The sequence below is a fragment of the Calliphora vicina genome, chromosome 2, assembly GCF_958450345.1.
Source record: "Calliphora vicina chromosome 2, idCalVici1.1, whole genome shotgun sequence".
Classification (NCBI taxonomy): Eukaryota; Metazoa; Arthropoda; class Insecta; order Diptera; family Calliphoridae; genus Calliphora; species Calliphora vicina.
In genome coordinates, this window is record NC_088781.1 from 73843902 (window position 1) to 73859961 (window position 16060).

A 16060-nucleotide genomic window follows, 5' to 3' on the forward strand; every position below is an offset into this window, starting at 1 on the left:
TGCTCAACATGCTACCCAAACACCCCGATAACTCAGATATAATAGAATTAATTCTGCAGATGTCGAACGGCTCTTAAATGAAAAAAAGAAGATTTCGAAGAGAGTGGCAATTGCACAGATCCCCCAACTAAAATCGAAGCTTAAAGATTGTATAAAAAGCCTTAAAAAGCTCTTGGAATTTCGAAAAATGGAATCATTGAATAAATATTTAGAAAGCCTGGACGCAACCCCGCAATCGGATTACTCATTATGGCGAGCAACAAAAAATCTTAAAAGACCCGTTATATGTAAGTCCCCCTTGCGAAATTCAAGTGGTGGTTGGGCAAGAAATGATACTGAAAAAGGGAATCTGTTTGTTAATCATTTAAAAAAAGTATTTACACCGAAGCAATTGTTTGCACCCTATTTTGGAGCAGCCGTACCCCTACGTTTTGAGATTCGAGAGATCGAAAATGCTATTGCTGATTTAAATCCCAAGAAAGCGCCTGGTATGGATAAGATCAGCAACAAGATGCTTATGGAGCTACCCCGGATAGCAATAAAAATAATTCTTTTTATTTTTAATGCTATATTACGACTTGAATATTATCCTCCAGAATGGAAGGTTTCACTGGTTACCATGATACCCAAGCCGGGAAAAGATCACACAAAAGTAGAATCATACAGACCCATCAGCCTATTGTCTAATATATCAAAGCTATTTGAGAAGATACTTATGAACAAGTTGTACCCGATGTTAACTGAAAACAATTGTATTCCGAATCATCAATTTGTATTTAGAAGAAAACACAGTACTATCGAACAAACCCATAGACTTGTAAATATGGTGAGAAAAGCGTTTGAAGAAAAGAAATACTGTTCTGCACTCTTCATCGACATCTCTCAAGCGTTTGATAAGGTATGGCATGCTGGATTAATATACAAATTGAGTCAAAATTTACCGGCAAACACACATAAGCTGCTGGAAAGCTATTTAACTGGTCGAACATTTAAGGTTAAAGAGGGAAACTTTTTAAGTACTGCACAACCCATTGAAGCTGGAGTCCCCCAAGGCAGTATCCTGGGACCTTTTTTATATTTGATGTATTCGTCTGATATGCCAACTAACAATCGCACTCATACATCAACATTTGCTGATGATACTGCTATTCTAAGCATTCATGAAAACCCTCAAGAAGCGTCTCGTTACTTACAAAACCACATATTTGAATTAGAAAAATGGTTAAAACAATAGAAAATTAAAGTCAACGAGCAAAAATGTACACACATTACATTTACATTGCGTAGAGAATCATGCCCCCCTATTCATATCAATAACCAAACAATAATTCAACAATCGGAAGTGAAATACCTCGGAATACATCTCGATCGTCGCCTTACATGGAAAAGTCATATAGATGCAAAGTTGACTCAAATGAAATTGAAATCAATTCAAATTAATTGGCTTATTGGCAGAAACTCCACGCTTAGTTTAGATTGTAAACTTCTACTTTATAACATGATCATAAAACCGATATGGTGTTATGGCATACAGTTATGGGGCACGGCCTCAGCGTCAAATGTAGAAAAGATCCAAAGACGCCAAAACAAGTTTCTAAGAATGATCACAGTTGCCCCCTGGTATATCAAAAACGCGAATATACACAAAGATCTAAACGTGCCCATTGTAAAAACTGAAATCTCGAAAAACGTACAATAATATTTAAAAAAACTTGAAGTTCACCCAAACCCGCTGGCCCGCAACATATTAGATAACCGTGGCCACACTCGATTAAGAAGGAGGGACACAGCAGACCTAATCTAGAAGGAAGAATGCCAATTTAACCAAAACAAAAACAACCATGAACACAAAATTTTTTCGTCCGGCACTGGCTGGACTAATAAAATAATAATATTAGATATAAGATTTGAACCACTTATTGTTAGTTCATTAAATAATGAAGATACAATAAATAAACGATGAAAAAAAAAAGTCTCTTCCATAATTACACCTTTCCAACATGGTTTTCGTAAAGGATGTTCGACTACGACTAATTTGATAGAACTGACAACAATAATTAATAATGGTTTCATTAATGGATGTTATATACACTGATTTTAGTAAAGCCTTCGATAGAGTTAACCACGATCTTATGTTGCATAAGCTGTATATAATGGGATTTACGAATTGCTGCTTGGAATGGATAAAATCTTATCTTGTCCGTCGTGAACAACGTGTGCGTTTTAATAATGCCTTGTCTAAAAATATTATTGTCAAATCTAAAGTTCCTCAAAGCAGTCATCTAGGACCAATATTATTCCTATTGTATATCAACGACCTTCCTACCATAACACAATTTTCCAACATACTTATGTATGCAGACGATGTAAAACTGTTTTCATGTTGTGCCGGCTCTATTGTTCAGCAACATTTACAACAGTATTTAAATTTATTCTTCCTTTGGTGCCAAATTAACATCTTGGATATTAATTTAAAAAAATGTAAACCTCTAATGATTTCAAATTAGAGGTTGTTGATGTTTTCTTGGATCTTGGTGTATTACTTGATACAAAGTTATATTTTATCGAACATATAAATATGTGTACTAATAAAGCTCGTGGTGTATTTGGTTTTATTAAACGATGGTCAAAGGAATTTCCTGATCCATATATAACAAAACAGTTGTATATAGCTCTTGTAAGACCTATAATTGAATATGGATCAATCATTTGGGATCCATATTATAACATCCATAGTGATCGTATTGAGTCTGTCAAAAAACAATTTCTGCTATTCGTTTTAAGAAGATCTTACCCAAAATCATCTATATATCTTCCTCCATACAGAACCAGGTTATTGGAACTCAATTTACCAACTTTAAAAAGTCGCCGAACAATATTGAATGTCATATTTCTTATCAACCTCATTAATGACAATATTAGCTCAGAGTTCCTTTTAAGCAACATACATTTTAATGTCCTTCAACGCCCTACACGTTATTACCATCCTTAAAAAATTCCATATTTTCAACAAAATAATGCTAATGCTGACTCTTTTCGTCGAATATGTTTAAATTTCAATGATTTGTACAATATTATCGACACAACTTTGAGTATTAATATTATTAAACGTAATTTAATTTTATATTTAAATAGATTACATTAAATTTGTTTGTAAATATTATAATATTTTAATTTTTTGTCTGAACGAAGTTAATCTATAGACAAAATAAATAAATAAAAATAAATAAATAAATAGATACAACAGTTCAAAAACTGAATCCTACTTCTATAGCTAAACGACTTAAACATTTTTCAAATAATGGAACACCAAAAATTAGAATATTGTCAAAGGATGAAAAACACAAAGATTTGAAGCAATAAACTTTACCATACCAATATTCTCCTCGACTAACTAGAAATCGTAAAAAGTTAGATTATGAAATAGAAAATGTACAATGGAAAAATATTTAAAAAATAAAACACATTTAATGATTAAAATGTATAATGTTTTATTTTAGGGGATTTTTTTTTAAGTTACTTAAAATTTTTAAATTTATTTTTACTAAATTTTAAATTTTTTACTAATGTGCTTTTTTCTATAGCGAGTGAGCGCTTTGAGTGGACGTTTTCATGTATTTTGTTTTTGTTACAATAACAAAACACATGTTAAATTTCCACTCAAAGTACTCGTTCGCTATAGAAAAACAGCACATAAGTAAACTACTTTAAACATTTTGTATTTTTTATACATTTAAGGTCTTATTAAATAAATAACAATAATTTGTTTGTTTATATAAAAAAAAATCTTAATATTCTATTTCCATAAAATATTCATCGCAATTTTGATCATTCATGAATGACTCTTTTATTGTATCTATTTCTTTCAACAAATCATCTCCATCTTCATCATCATGAATATTTCTTTGCAATTTTCTTTCGTTTTTTCATCTAAATCTAACATAAAATGATCTTCATCATTATTTATTAAAAATTGTTGTTTATAATGACCTCAGGATAGTTCATTAATATTGTTATTGCATATGAAACGTTTATTATATAAATAACTTAAACTAATTTTATTTATATGTGCTGTGTACAACTCATGTAATTTTGACTTGAAGACAATCATATTGCCATAATATACTTTTTTGATAAACAAAAATTTTTTTTAGTCTGATAGACTTAAATTTCTAACTACATTGTTTTTGACACCCTCAGCTTTTTTAGTTTCTTTTAAATTTTCTGTTTTAAATGAATACATCTTTGCTCTTAAACCCACAAATTCACTCATAATTATGCCATTATTTTCATCCTTCATCATCCCTAACACTTTTTTATTCTTTTGTGGGATACCAAATTGGTTATTAATTTCATATTCAGTTGTATCGAATCTTGTATCGATATCATTCAATATATCTTTATAGAAATCATCCGTTACTATTGTATAAATGACCCCTAATTTCTTTTTGTATAAATAAAATCATTTATCAATTATAAATGCTTTTAAAGACTAACCTGAAATTTTCAAACACGTCTGCTAATATAGAATTGGCCATTTAAAATCCGTACGCACTATAGTAATCATAACAACGCCCCCTGTTATCAAAATGGAAAAAGATTTTCATACGTTTTTAACAACAAATCTATCATTATTCTACAATGAATTGCAGGTCATTATGTTTAGTTTTAAAAAGTGTAGACCCAATGGAAAATGAAGCTAGAGATAAAATTGTGCACAAATATCTAGAAAATCCGACATTGTCGGGGTAAAAGATAGCCAAAATCTGATTTTCGGCACATATCAGGTCAAAATTTTTACGTCTCGGCAGCTCGAGGTTGTGTGGCCTTTAAATATGAATACGTAAAATTGAACAAAAATATTAATTTTGCAGGCAATCCGCAGCTGCGGTTTGATGAGTCAAGCTTTTCAGACATGTTTTTAAAGAATTTTCAGAATTATATATAAAAAGAGAGTTTGGAAAAGCGATTGCTGTCATTTATAAGACATCTCACATCTGATACAAAGTTTCAGCCAAGTTGTCATTACTCAAATACAACTCTGAAGTGGTATAATGAGAATAATATTGATGTTATACCAAAGCATATCAATTAAACAAATTGCCTAAATCTTCGTTCAATCCAGATATATTGGGCATTTGTTAAACGTAAATTGAAAAAGAGTGAAGGTACAGTAAACAACCAGATTTTGATGAGAACAAAGTGGAATAAATATGCTGGAATAACGGTAGAAGTGGGAAGAAAAGTTGTGCAGTTATTAATGAGAGGCATAAGAAGAAAAGCCAGAAAATTTATTCGCAATAAAGACACATAAACCTACAGTTATATACTTTTTAAAGCTTAATAAATTACCTTTAATTTCATGTATAAAATGTTAACATACGTTGTTTTATTTAAAAGTTATGCTCGCTTTAATCCGTACGGATTTTAAGTGGCCACTTCTTTAATAAGACATCACTTTTTAAGTACAACATTAAATAATCTTCTATTGTCTTACATTCAAACTAACTCCATACTTCTTGCGCATGTGAATAATCTTCTTTAGAACATACTGAATCAGTTAGTTTATTATAGAAGTCATGTATGCTTGGCAGACAAGTTTCTTTGAGTTTTTCTAAAGAATTTAAATAATTGTATGGAAATACGCCCTTTCTTATTAATAAATTGAATTTACTTTTGTCTTCTGAATAAAAACCTTTAACAATTTTTAATTCATTTTCTGTCAAATTTTTTACTAAACCATCTAAATTTGATGGCATAAACTTACAAGAATCTAGGAACCTAATTTCAATGTTATCCCCGTTATCACTTTTTATAGTTTTCGATAGAGATATATATAATTGCTTATTTAGGGGGATAATGTTAATGGGGCCATCGTCAATATTATGACGAAAAATTGTAAAAATTACTAGGAAAAATTTAGGTATTTTGTAATTAATATTACAATAATTATGAGATGGTCCTCTATATTTGAGAGTGGTCTCTTACTTTATTTTCATTTGAAATTGGTTTAGAGCAAATGTGACATATATCATTTAAAGCAAAATCTAAATTTTCCTCTTCAGTTAAGGGTTTCATCAATATAATTTTCATTAAATAATTGTCATTTAAATATTTTACATCTTCAACTAAACTTTCTACAAGCAATCTAGCCGAGTCTATATTAAAACTTTTAAACTTATTTAAGGTATTATTGAAATTACATTTTACAAAATAGGAAAATGCATAGGGGATATGACTATCAACTAGTGTTGTTGATGAAGATTCCCCATTCGGAATGCAAGTTTAAATATTTTCAAATATACATTCCGAATCTGCATATATTATAAAAAGGTACATCGAATGTATTGTTGTAATTTTTAAATTCTAAAAAGCACTTATCTTTTTCGGGAACGTATGAAACCTTTTGGCCGCAATTATTTTTATGTGATTCCAACTTCTCTTCTTGATGGAAATGCTGCAAGCAATCATTACATATGAAAATGACTTCATTATGTTTGGTTGTTTGAGTCACAGAGTTTGAGCTCTGATTACAGTAATGCCTTGGTTTACGTCGCACAGTGGGAAATATCACCAATCTAGATTATACAAAATCGTATCTTTTAAACTATTGATCTGAGGAGTAAGAAATGTTTGAAGCGATTGTAGCTAATAGAGTGATCTTTAAATATATTGTATTTGTAGACACCCTGTTTCATTACAGGGTGCACCAAAAGGAAGGTTTTAGTGGAAATTACAATTTTTCTTGATATTAAAGTTCAACAAAATAAATCAGAATTTGTTGTTAAATAAAACATAATAAAAAAAACTTTTTGTATGTTAATTAAATCATATCAATAGCTTTTTGCAATAAAAATAATTTAAAAAAATGAATTTTCATTGAAAAATGTTGAAAAAAACCTATTGTTTATGATGGGGTTTCGCTCGTTTTGTAACCTAGAAGAATTATTTAAATATATGAATTTTCATTGAAATTTTTTTAAAAAAACCTCTTGTTTATGATTGGGTTTCTCGCGTTTTGTTATCTGTAATAAACAAACAGCCTTATTAGACAGTAAAAGACCATACAATGTTGGAAAACCCTTAATTGCTTAAAAATCAGATGCACAATAATTTCGCTGCCTGTTTTAGAAAATAAAAATTTCCATTTGGTAATTTATATTAAAAACAAAAACAAATTTTAGTTTTTTATTGTCGTTTCAATATAAATTCCGAAACGAAAATTTTTCTTTCAAAAAACAGGCAAAAAACCCATAAAAAACAAACGCTTGAATATCGCCCACAAGATATATTTGTTGAACCCTATTTATAGGGTGGGTCGATTTTTTTCATAAAAAATCGTATAGCAGAAACGCATTCTACGGAAAATTCTAAAAAATTTTCCCCAACAAACCATAGGTATAAAATCAAATCCTATGTTGCGCATTTCGAATTTTGTCCAAAAAAAAAAACTATTAAAAAAATATATATACTGAAATATCATTGAATAAAAGTCGAAATGCGCATGATAGGATTTCATTTTAAACCTATGGTTTCTTGAGGAAACTTTCTTAGAATTTTCCGTAGATTGCGTTTCTGCTATACGATTTCTTACTTTTTTATCGTCCATACAATTCGACCCTGCCTACTATTTATCAGTGTTTGAAAAACTAGACTACAAGTAGCAACGAAAAAACACAAGTAGTCTAGTTTAAAAATTAATAAAAACGCGGAGTCAATCAATTACTACTACTACTGCTACCTTCACATTTTGGTAGCAGTGGTTGTAGTAGTACCAATAAAAGAAAAATTTAAAAGTAGCAGAGTAATTTATTTTCTATTGCTATCTTAAAAAAGAAAAAGTTTTGATGTAGCAGAGTCATTAGTTTTTTATTAATTCAGCTACTTTTAAAATTTAGTAATAATAGAAGTAGCAGTTGAGGTAGTAGAAGTAGCAGTTGAGGTAGCAATAAAATAAGTCAAAATAAAAATCTTCAGCCAAAAAAGTATATTGTGTGTTGTTGTTGTGAATGTATATTTGTGTAAGTTGGTCGTGTTGTAAACAAAAGTTCGGCTTTTTAGTTATACACACAGACAACACGATCTTTCTGTTAGCAACACGAACATCTGAGACGAATAAAAACGAATAATTCTTTCAAACACTCTCAAAACAAAAACAACACACAGTGTTTAATTCTGTCAATTATGGTGTTATGACTGAAGATTTTCTTTTTTGACTACTTTTATTGCTACCTTAATGCATTAAACACATTCAAGACAGCAGGCTACCAACTTCAATCTGTCAAAAATAAAATGCACACGTTTATATGGAGACGATTATTTTAACGACAGCACAGCTACACGGCCACACGACTACTCATGCCGATGTAGCCAAATTAGGCTAATTTCTATTTTTGTCAACTACAAAACAGAAATAGTGTTGCTAATATAATAAAAAAATGTAAATCAAATTAGTGCTTAAAAAAATATATTTTTTTACTTAATTAAGAGAAGTTTCTGATAACCATATTGAAATAAATTAATAACAAGTACATAATTGATTATAACCATATATATATTTTTACTCAAAATAATTGTTTCAATCTTAATTACTTTGGAATTTTGTACGGTTATTTTTTATTAAAGTGGCACCACTGAATTATAAATCAGCTGTTTAATTGTAGCTGTCGTCTTTAAAATAATTCAGTAGCTGACACACGACTACAACTGTAACCAGCAGAATTTGTGTTCGTGTAGTCGTGTAGCCTGTTGTCTTGAATGTGTTTAATGCATGAATGTGTTTAATGCATAACTGCTGCATCAACTGTTACTTAACTGCTACCTTATTTCTAAATAATAAAAATTAAAACTCGATATAGAGCAGTACAATGATTTGTATTTTTATGCTACTACTCCATTTACAATTCATGTTTTATTACTACTGTTCTGTTAAGAGTTTTATATTTTGAAGGTAGCAGTAGTTTTAAATAAAACAAGAAAACGAAAAAAGTCGAATGCTACTGATACTGCTACATACACTTTTTTGGAGCAGTAGTTGTAGCAACAGTTAAAAATTTGTTACGATAACTAACAAATTTTTAACTGTTGCTTTTTAAACACTGCTATTTATATATGTAAATATCTCAATTTTAAACAATGTTTTGGTACTAGTTATTTGAAGCCTGGTCATATTGTGGTGAAAAGGACGGCTACACCAGTATCCCTAATGGTTGCGTATCCCTAACAATATGATTATATAGGAAATTAAATGTATTATACAAGAAATTAAACGTATTTACAAATGTAAATAGTGCCAGGGTTCGTAGAAAAATATTGGTGCCAGAGCCAGATGGTTAAACAATTGCTTAAAATTATACTTTGTGGCAGCCAATTTTTTGTCCTACTTACTTTATTAGGTCTAGTTTCAAAAAATTAGTTTGGCGGTAATCAGGGGTACTTTTTTCTAATCCCTTTTTACATTAAAAAATTTTGACAAAAATATACTTTTATATATTTAATTGCAAAAGGTATTACTAAAATCATTTTCACTACAACAAATCATGTCCTCGTAATCTATAGGACTTGTTTTATCCAATAATAAAGTGTAGGTTCAATAGCGCAATAAAACTTTTGATAATACATTGGGTGAAACATGAAACCAAAATCCCTCATGAACGTACTACTTATTCATTGCATACATTTACGGCCCTGTATTTTCATAATTAACATATCAATCGAAAAATGTTGAATGCATTTTTTTGTAGCAACTATCATAGAATTATTCTATGCTATGGGTTTATAAATTTAAAAAAAAAATATTTTTTATAAGCTAGATTGGTAATTTTTCCCACAGTGCGTCGTCTCGATTAACTTTGTTTTCATTAACGTCGTTAAGTTTTGTTCCCTTCGATTTGCGTCGACATTCGATTTACGTCGCTTTTGTTGTTTATAAACAAAGACAGGGGGATTCCCGCATTAAAAATTTTCAAAATTAAATAAAATTTAAACGTATTTTAATAACAAAAGTATTTATTTGTAATATTAAAGTACATATTAATTATGCATTCAAAAGATAAGACTAATAAAATTCTAAAAAAGCGAAATGTAATTTCTTTAAAAACTGAATTAGAAATTATAAGACGTACCGACCGTTGAGAAAAGGCATTATTTATCTTAGTCAATACGATGCGTCTTCCCCCTACAACAATAAGTACAATTATCAAAATGCAGCAGATCCCGGCAACTGCAGCTGCGTCTTGTTCTCTTGAAAACAATAAGACCAGTAATTATTAAAAGATTTGGGCGAAAAAAACATTCCGGTAACAACTATAGTTATCCAAAGAAAAGCTGTTAGTTTGTTTTATGAATTCAAATCTAATTCTGTACAAGAATAAGATATGGCTGATTTAATTTTACGGCCAGTGGATGATGGTTTAACAAAATAAAAAAAGCATCAGCAAGTGCGAACAACGAAGCTGCTCAAAGTTTTCCGAAAAATGAAGGATTGAAGGATATAATTGAAGATGGGGGATACACCCCTCAGCAAGTGTTTAATGTAGATGAAAAGGCCTATTGTGGAAGAGAATGCCAACAAGAACATTTATATCTAAAGAAGAAAAAAATAGCAGCCGGGTTTCTAAGGATAGGCATACGCTTCTGTTTGGTGGTAATGCAGCGGGGGACTTTAAGATAAAGCCCTTATTAGTATAGAAGTCGGAAACTCCAAGGGCTATGAAAAACATTACAAAAGCAAATCTTCCGGTAGTGAGATGTCCAACAAAAATGCTTGGGTAACTTCTAAATTATTTAATGATTGGTTCAAAATAAAGAAATAAAAAAATACTGTGAAAAAATAATTTGTGACATATTAGAGTTATTTTCACGCAGAAACCAGTAAAATCAGCAACAAAATCAGGGGAAATTGAACATGAAACACATCCACAGATTCCATTGGTAAAGCTGCCTTTAGTTGCATTAATAAAGCTATGCAGATTGCTGGAGAATTTAACGATGATGACGAAAGAGTTGAGTTGTCAAAACTATCAATAAATATAAACCTTAAGTCTTATATAGAACTTTTCGAACATAAAAATTTGACCTTGTCACAGGGGCGAATTGATTAATTTCAAACCTGTTCAATCGGGCACAACATCCTACACAGCAAACTACTTTTGATGATGATGTGATTGAATTATCTTTTAAGTTTTTAAGTACAAATTTATATACCTCTTCCAATACTATATTATAATTAATAAAGCATTGATTTTTATATTATTCATTTTACTTTTTGTAATCAACTAAATAAATTTAATTTAAATAAATTATCAACTTAATACAAGTTATATGAAATATTTAACTTTAACTAGTTTGTTTTTTCTTATGTACATATGAAAATCAAACCATCTGAAAGTATGAGTTATTTAAAATTCGATTAACTTCGCACAGTGGTATGAGAATAAAAAAGTGGGAATTAAATCTGTAACTTCTTAACCCTTACTCCGAATTTCACATGCGCAAAGAGGAAGTGTAGTCGAGTTTAAGTTTTGAATTTGGACCTCATGAGCCCTCCAGGAGCGGGACCAGGTGTTCCCAAAGTAGGACACCTCGGGTATGTTAAATTTTTAAAATTATCCTATTTCTTCGTCTGTGTTCCGATTTTAAAAAAAAATTATACATATAGAATCTCCTCGTCGAAAACCTCGCCGTAGCTGTCAATTATCTCTTATAGCTTAGGAGATATTCGCATTTGAAAATTTAATTTTCAACATTTTTACCCACCCTACTCCAGTTTTGTGGTGACCGCGGTTCCAAATATTCCCCGATTTTATCCATTTTTCTTTTATAGGATTAACAATAGATGAATATATCAAACAAAGTAAGAAGTGTTTAAAAATCATGACTGAGTCCAAAGTTACATGCATTTGAATTTAAAAAAATTAAAAAATGCGATTTTTTGGGGAAAAAAGTAATTTTATTCTTTTTAAGTTATCTAAAAAATTTCTAAGAGGATGTATAATCAATTTGTACTTTTTGAAAAGCCAACTTTACGTCAAATATTTTAAATGAAAAAAACATTTATACTTTTTGATACCTAGGGGACCAGTACTGCGATTCACTAACTTTTATAACGATAATCGTATCGTTAAAATAAATATAACGAAAATTTATCGAATTTGCTATTCAGTAACATTTTTAACGACATTCGCTGTCGGTTGAAGTCAGCTGTTACTTTATGCAGTTTTTCTTTCGTTATGTTAGCGACAATAATTTAAGTTGTGTTTATTTAATCGATAAAGTGTATTTGCAATTTTTTCTTCGTCATCTTCATCTTTTGTAGCTGGAACTATCGTAAAAATAATGGAAACACATTTTTGTTTACTTAACTTATTAATATTTACAATAAAATATAAAAAATATGGCAATTTGACGATTATAGTACTACTAATTATTCAAGTACTTATTTTTGTTCGCGATGTCCCAAAAGTAATCCTTTACATTTTGGCAGGAAATAAGTTGTTTTGTTAGTAGAATTATTTATAAAATTATGTATTTACTAAAAAAAAATAAATAAAAAAATGCAAGTCGCAGCCAAGTGTCGAACCAACAACCTTCCGATTGCTAGTCAACGTTGTACTCACTACACTACTGGTTAATTATTTCATTATGTGTCAAATAATGGTTTTCTACTTTTCGCTTATTTTGATATTTTGTAGACGGAGATGTTATATCTTCAACAATCGTTAAAAATAAATTACTGAATCACAATATCGTTACTGCAAGCGATTATTTATGTCGATAAACATTACGATTGTCGGTTCGTTAAAAGTTAGTGAATCGCACTACAGGTCCATTCAAAAAATGGAATTTTTCAATACTTTTTTGGGAATTGCGAGATTCCTGATTATAAATTTCCAAATTTTTTTTATTTTTCCATTTTCAATAAGTGTAAAATTTTATAAGTGTAAAATTTCATTAAAAAATATTCATAAATCAAAATTTTATTTCAATTTGAAAAATTTGTATCTATGCAAAAACTCAATAAAAAGCATTTTTTGTCATATTTTTGAAAAAAGTAAAGTAGTTGAAAAGTAGACATAAAAAGTAGTCAAAGAAAAGCTAATTTTGCTTAGAATACCAGTACAAAAACTAATTTTTAATTTTAGTCTCCAAAAAATTAAAACCGCGATATCTTAAAAACAAGAGCTGCTCAAAAAAAACTAATGATAGTTTTGACTATGAAATGTCCCATACATGTTTTATCAAAAACATTTTCCGCGGTACCAAACCAAAATGTCAATTTTGTTCCTCTGTGTAATTTACCTAACATAGAAATTCATAAAAAAGCATGTTGCCTACATAACACCATATTTATGAATGTAAATAACAGTGCTAGGTAAATTCTAAGCGAGTTGTTAAGTTTTCCCTAATTTATTTGACACGTAAAAAACACAAGGTAGACATTTTATATATCAATGGATAGAGGATTTTGACTACTTTTCAAAAATGTATATAACTTTTGACAATTAAAAAAATCATGGAATACTTTTTTGCAAAAAATATGACAAAAAATGCTTTTTATTGAGTTTTTGCATAGATACAAATTTTTCAAATTGAAATAAAATTTTGATTTGTGAATATTTTTTAGTGCTCGACGAGGAGATTCTATATGTGTAATTTTTTTAAAATCGGAACACAGACGAAGAAATAGGATCATTTTAAAAATTGAATATACCCGAGGTGTCCTACTTTGGGAACCCTTGGTCCCGCTCCTGGTGGGCTCATGAGGTCCAAATTCAAAACTCGACTACACTTCCTCTTTGCGCATGTGAAATTTGATTCAAATCGGAGTAAGGGTTTAGAAGTTACAGATTTATTTCCCTCTTTTTTATTCTCATACCACTGTGCGTCGTTTCGATTTACGTCGCCTTTTTCCGGAACCAATTACGACGTTAATCGAGGCATTACTGTAATCTAAAAATAATATTATATAATTATTTTAAAAATCATATACATATGTATTTATATTTAGTTATATTATTATACTTACCTAGACACATCTTTTATCCACACATAATGTGAATTATCCCCACTGGCTGATTGTAGAAACATCAGATTGATGTGGTTTGATTTTGTTTGATGCGTTTTATAGTGAGGTCCAACCACTAAATCCTTTTCGGAATCATATCCAAAAACATTAATGCTAAATGTTGCATTATTTTTTTCAAAAATAGGTATATCTTTAATTTTTAATGGGAAGCATAACCCATTAAAATTTATATTGCGTCCATTTAGATTAATAATGTTTGCTCTAATATTTACTTTATATATATGAGCTTCTTTTTTAACACCACCAATTGCAGAAATTATAGCATTTAAAACAAAATTCATCCTGATTTTTGATATTTATACATGCTTTTTTTCAATGCAGTTTTTTGGGAAGAGGTATGAAACTTGATCCTTTCAGTGGAGCGTATTTATTCAGATTTAGTTAAACTTTTATCAATTGAACTAAAGCCCAGCCACTATCCTTTTCCTGGAACTATTCTGTTTTTTTAACAATTCTTTCCATCTTATTTTCCTCAAATTCTCCAATTTCATAAATCCGAACCATTTTAGTTTGGAATGTTTTTATTTCCAATGGTGTATTTTCCAAATCATCCAAATTTGGCTTAGCATATAATCCATGAAGCTCTATGTTGAATTTTAAGGCATTCTGCATATTAAGGAAGTTGCTAACTTCGCTCCTAAATGCCTCATATGATTCTTTTTTTTAACGTTTGTTATAATATTATTCCTGCCTTTAACTTCTAGGCCTTACAATATGTAATTAAATCTTAAAACTAAACAATTATTGTTCTCTCAGTGGAGAATCTTATTTGGAAAATTAGATGAGTGGTAAATCAGCTCTACGCAGCCTTGAGCTGTCTTGAGTTACTGTAAGTAGCCTTGCGAGCGTGTTCGGATGATGATGTAATTTTGATAAATAAGCTTCACGAGTTTTTCTGAATTCATCTTTGACCAAGGGTACATCTAAGTCTCTGTGGATGTTCTCGTTTCTTATGTACCATGTAGCTCCCGTCATGGTTCTAAGAATTTTGGATTGTGCCCTCTGTATAAGATCTATACTGGTATTGCTTGCTGTTCCCCATAATTGGATTCCGTATGTCCAAATTGGTTTTAAGACTGTCTTATACAGGATGACTTTGCAGTTAAGGCTTAATTTCGATTGGTGGTGGATTAGCCAGTGTAAATTAGAAGCTTTTAGTTTCATGTGGAGCCGCTTGGCTTCTTGCCGACGCCAAGTAAGACGTATATCTAAATGAATGCCAAGGTATGTACGTGGTCAGACTGTGGGATGTTCACAATGTTTAGTGTCACTGGTGGACAATTTCCTCTCCTAAGTGAAAACGTTATGTGCTTGCTTTTAATTTCGTTCACTTGTATTCTCCAATTTTTTAACCACGTCTCCACGTGCCTGCGATAATTATCAAGGTTTCTAGATGCTACATTTAAGTCCACATGAGAACTAAGAATTGCAGTGTCATCTGCAAAGGTGGAAATGGTTAATTCTTCGGACTCGGGCAAGTCTGAGGTGTATAATAAGTACAGGGTTGGTCCTAGAACACTTCCCTGAGGTACACCAGCATCGATCGCATAGTCGCTTGTCACAGAATCGCCGCATTTTATCCTAAACAAGCGACCCGATAGGTAAGACTCTAGTATTTTGTGAGTACTAGAAAGCAGTAGGCATTTAATCTTGTGTATTAGACCTTTATGCCATACCTTGTCAAAAGTCTGGGCAACATCTAGAAATATTGCCGAACAGTACTTTTTTAGTTCGAAAGATTTTCGTATCTCTCCAGTTAGGCGGTTAACTTGCTCAATTGTTCCGTGATGTTTACGGAATCCGAATTGATGATCTGGGATAATGTTTTGACTATTTAAGGATGTTAAAATTTTCCCTTGGATTATTCTCTCAAATAGTTTAGACAAGCAAGGCAATAAGCTAATAGGTCTGTAGGATGATGCCAATGTCAAATCCTTTCCTGGCTTGGGTATCATTACACTGCGGAACAGAGAT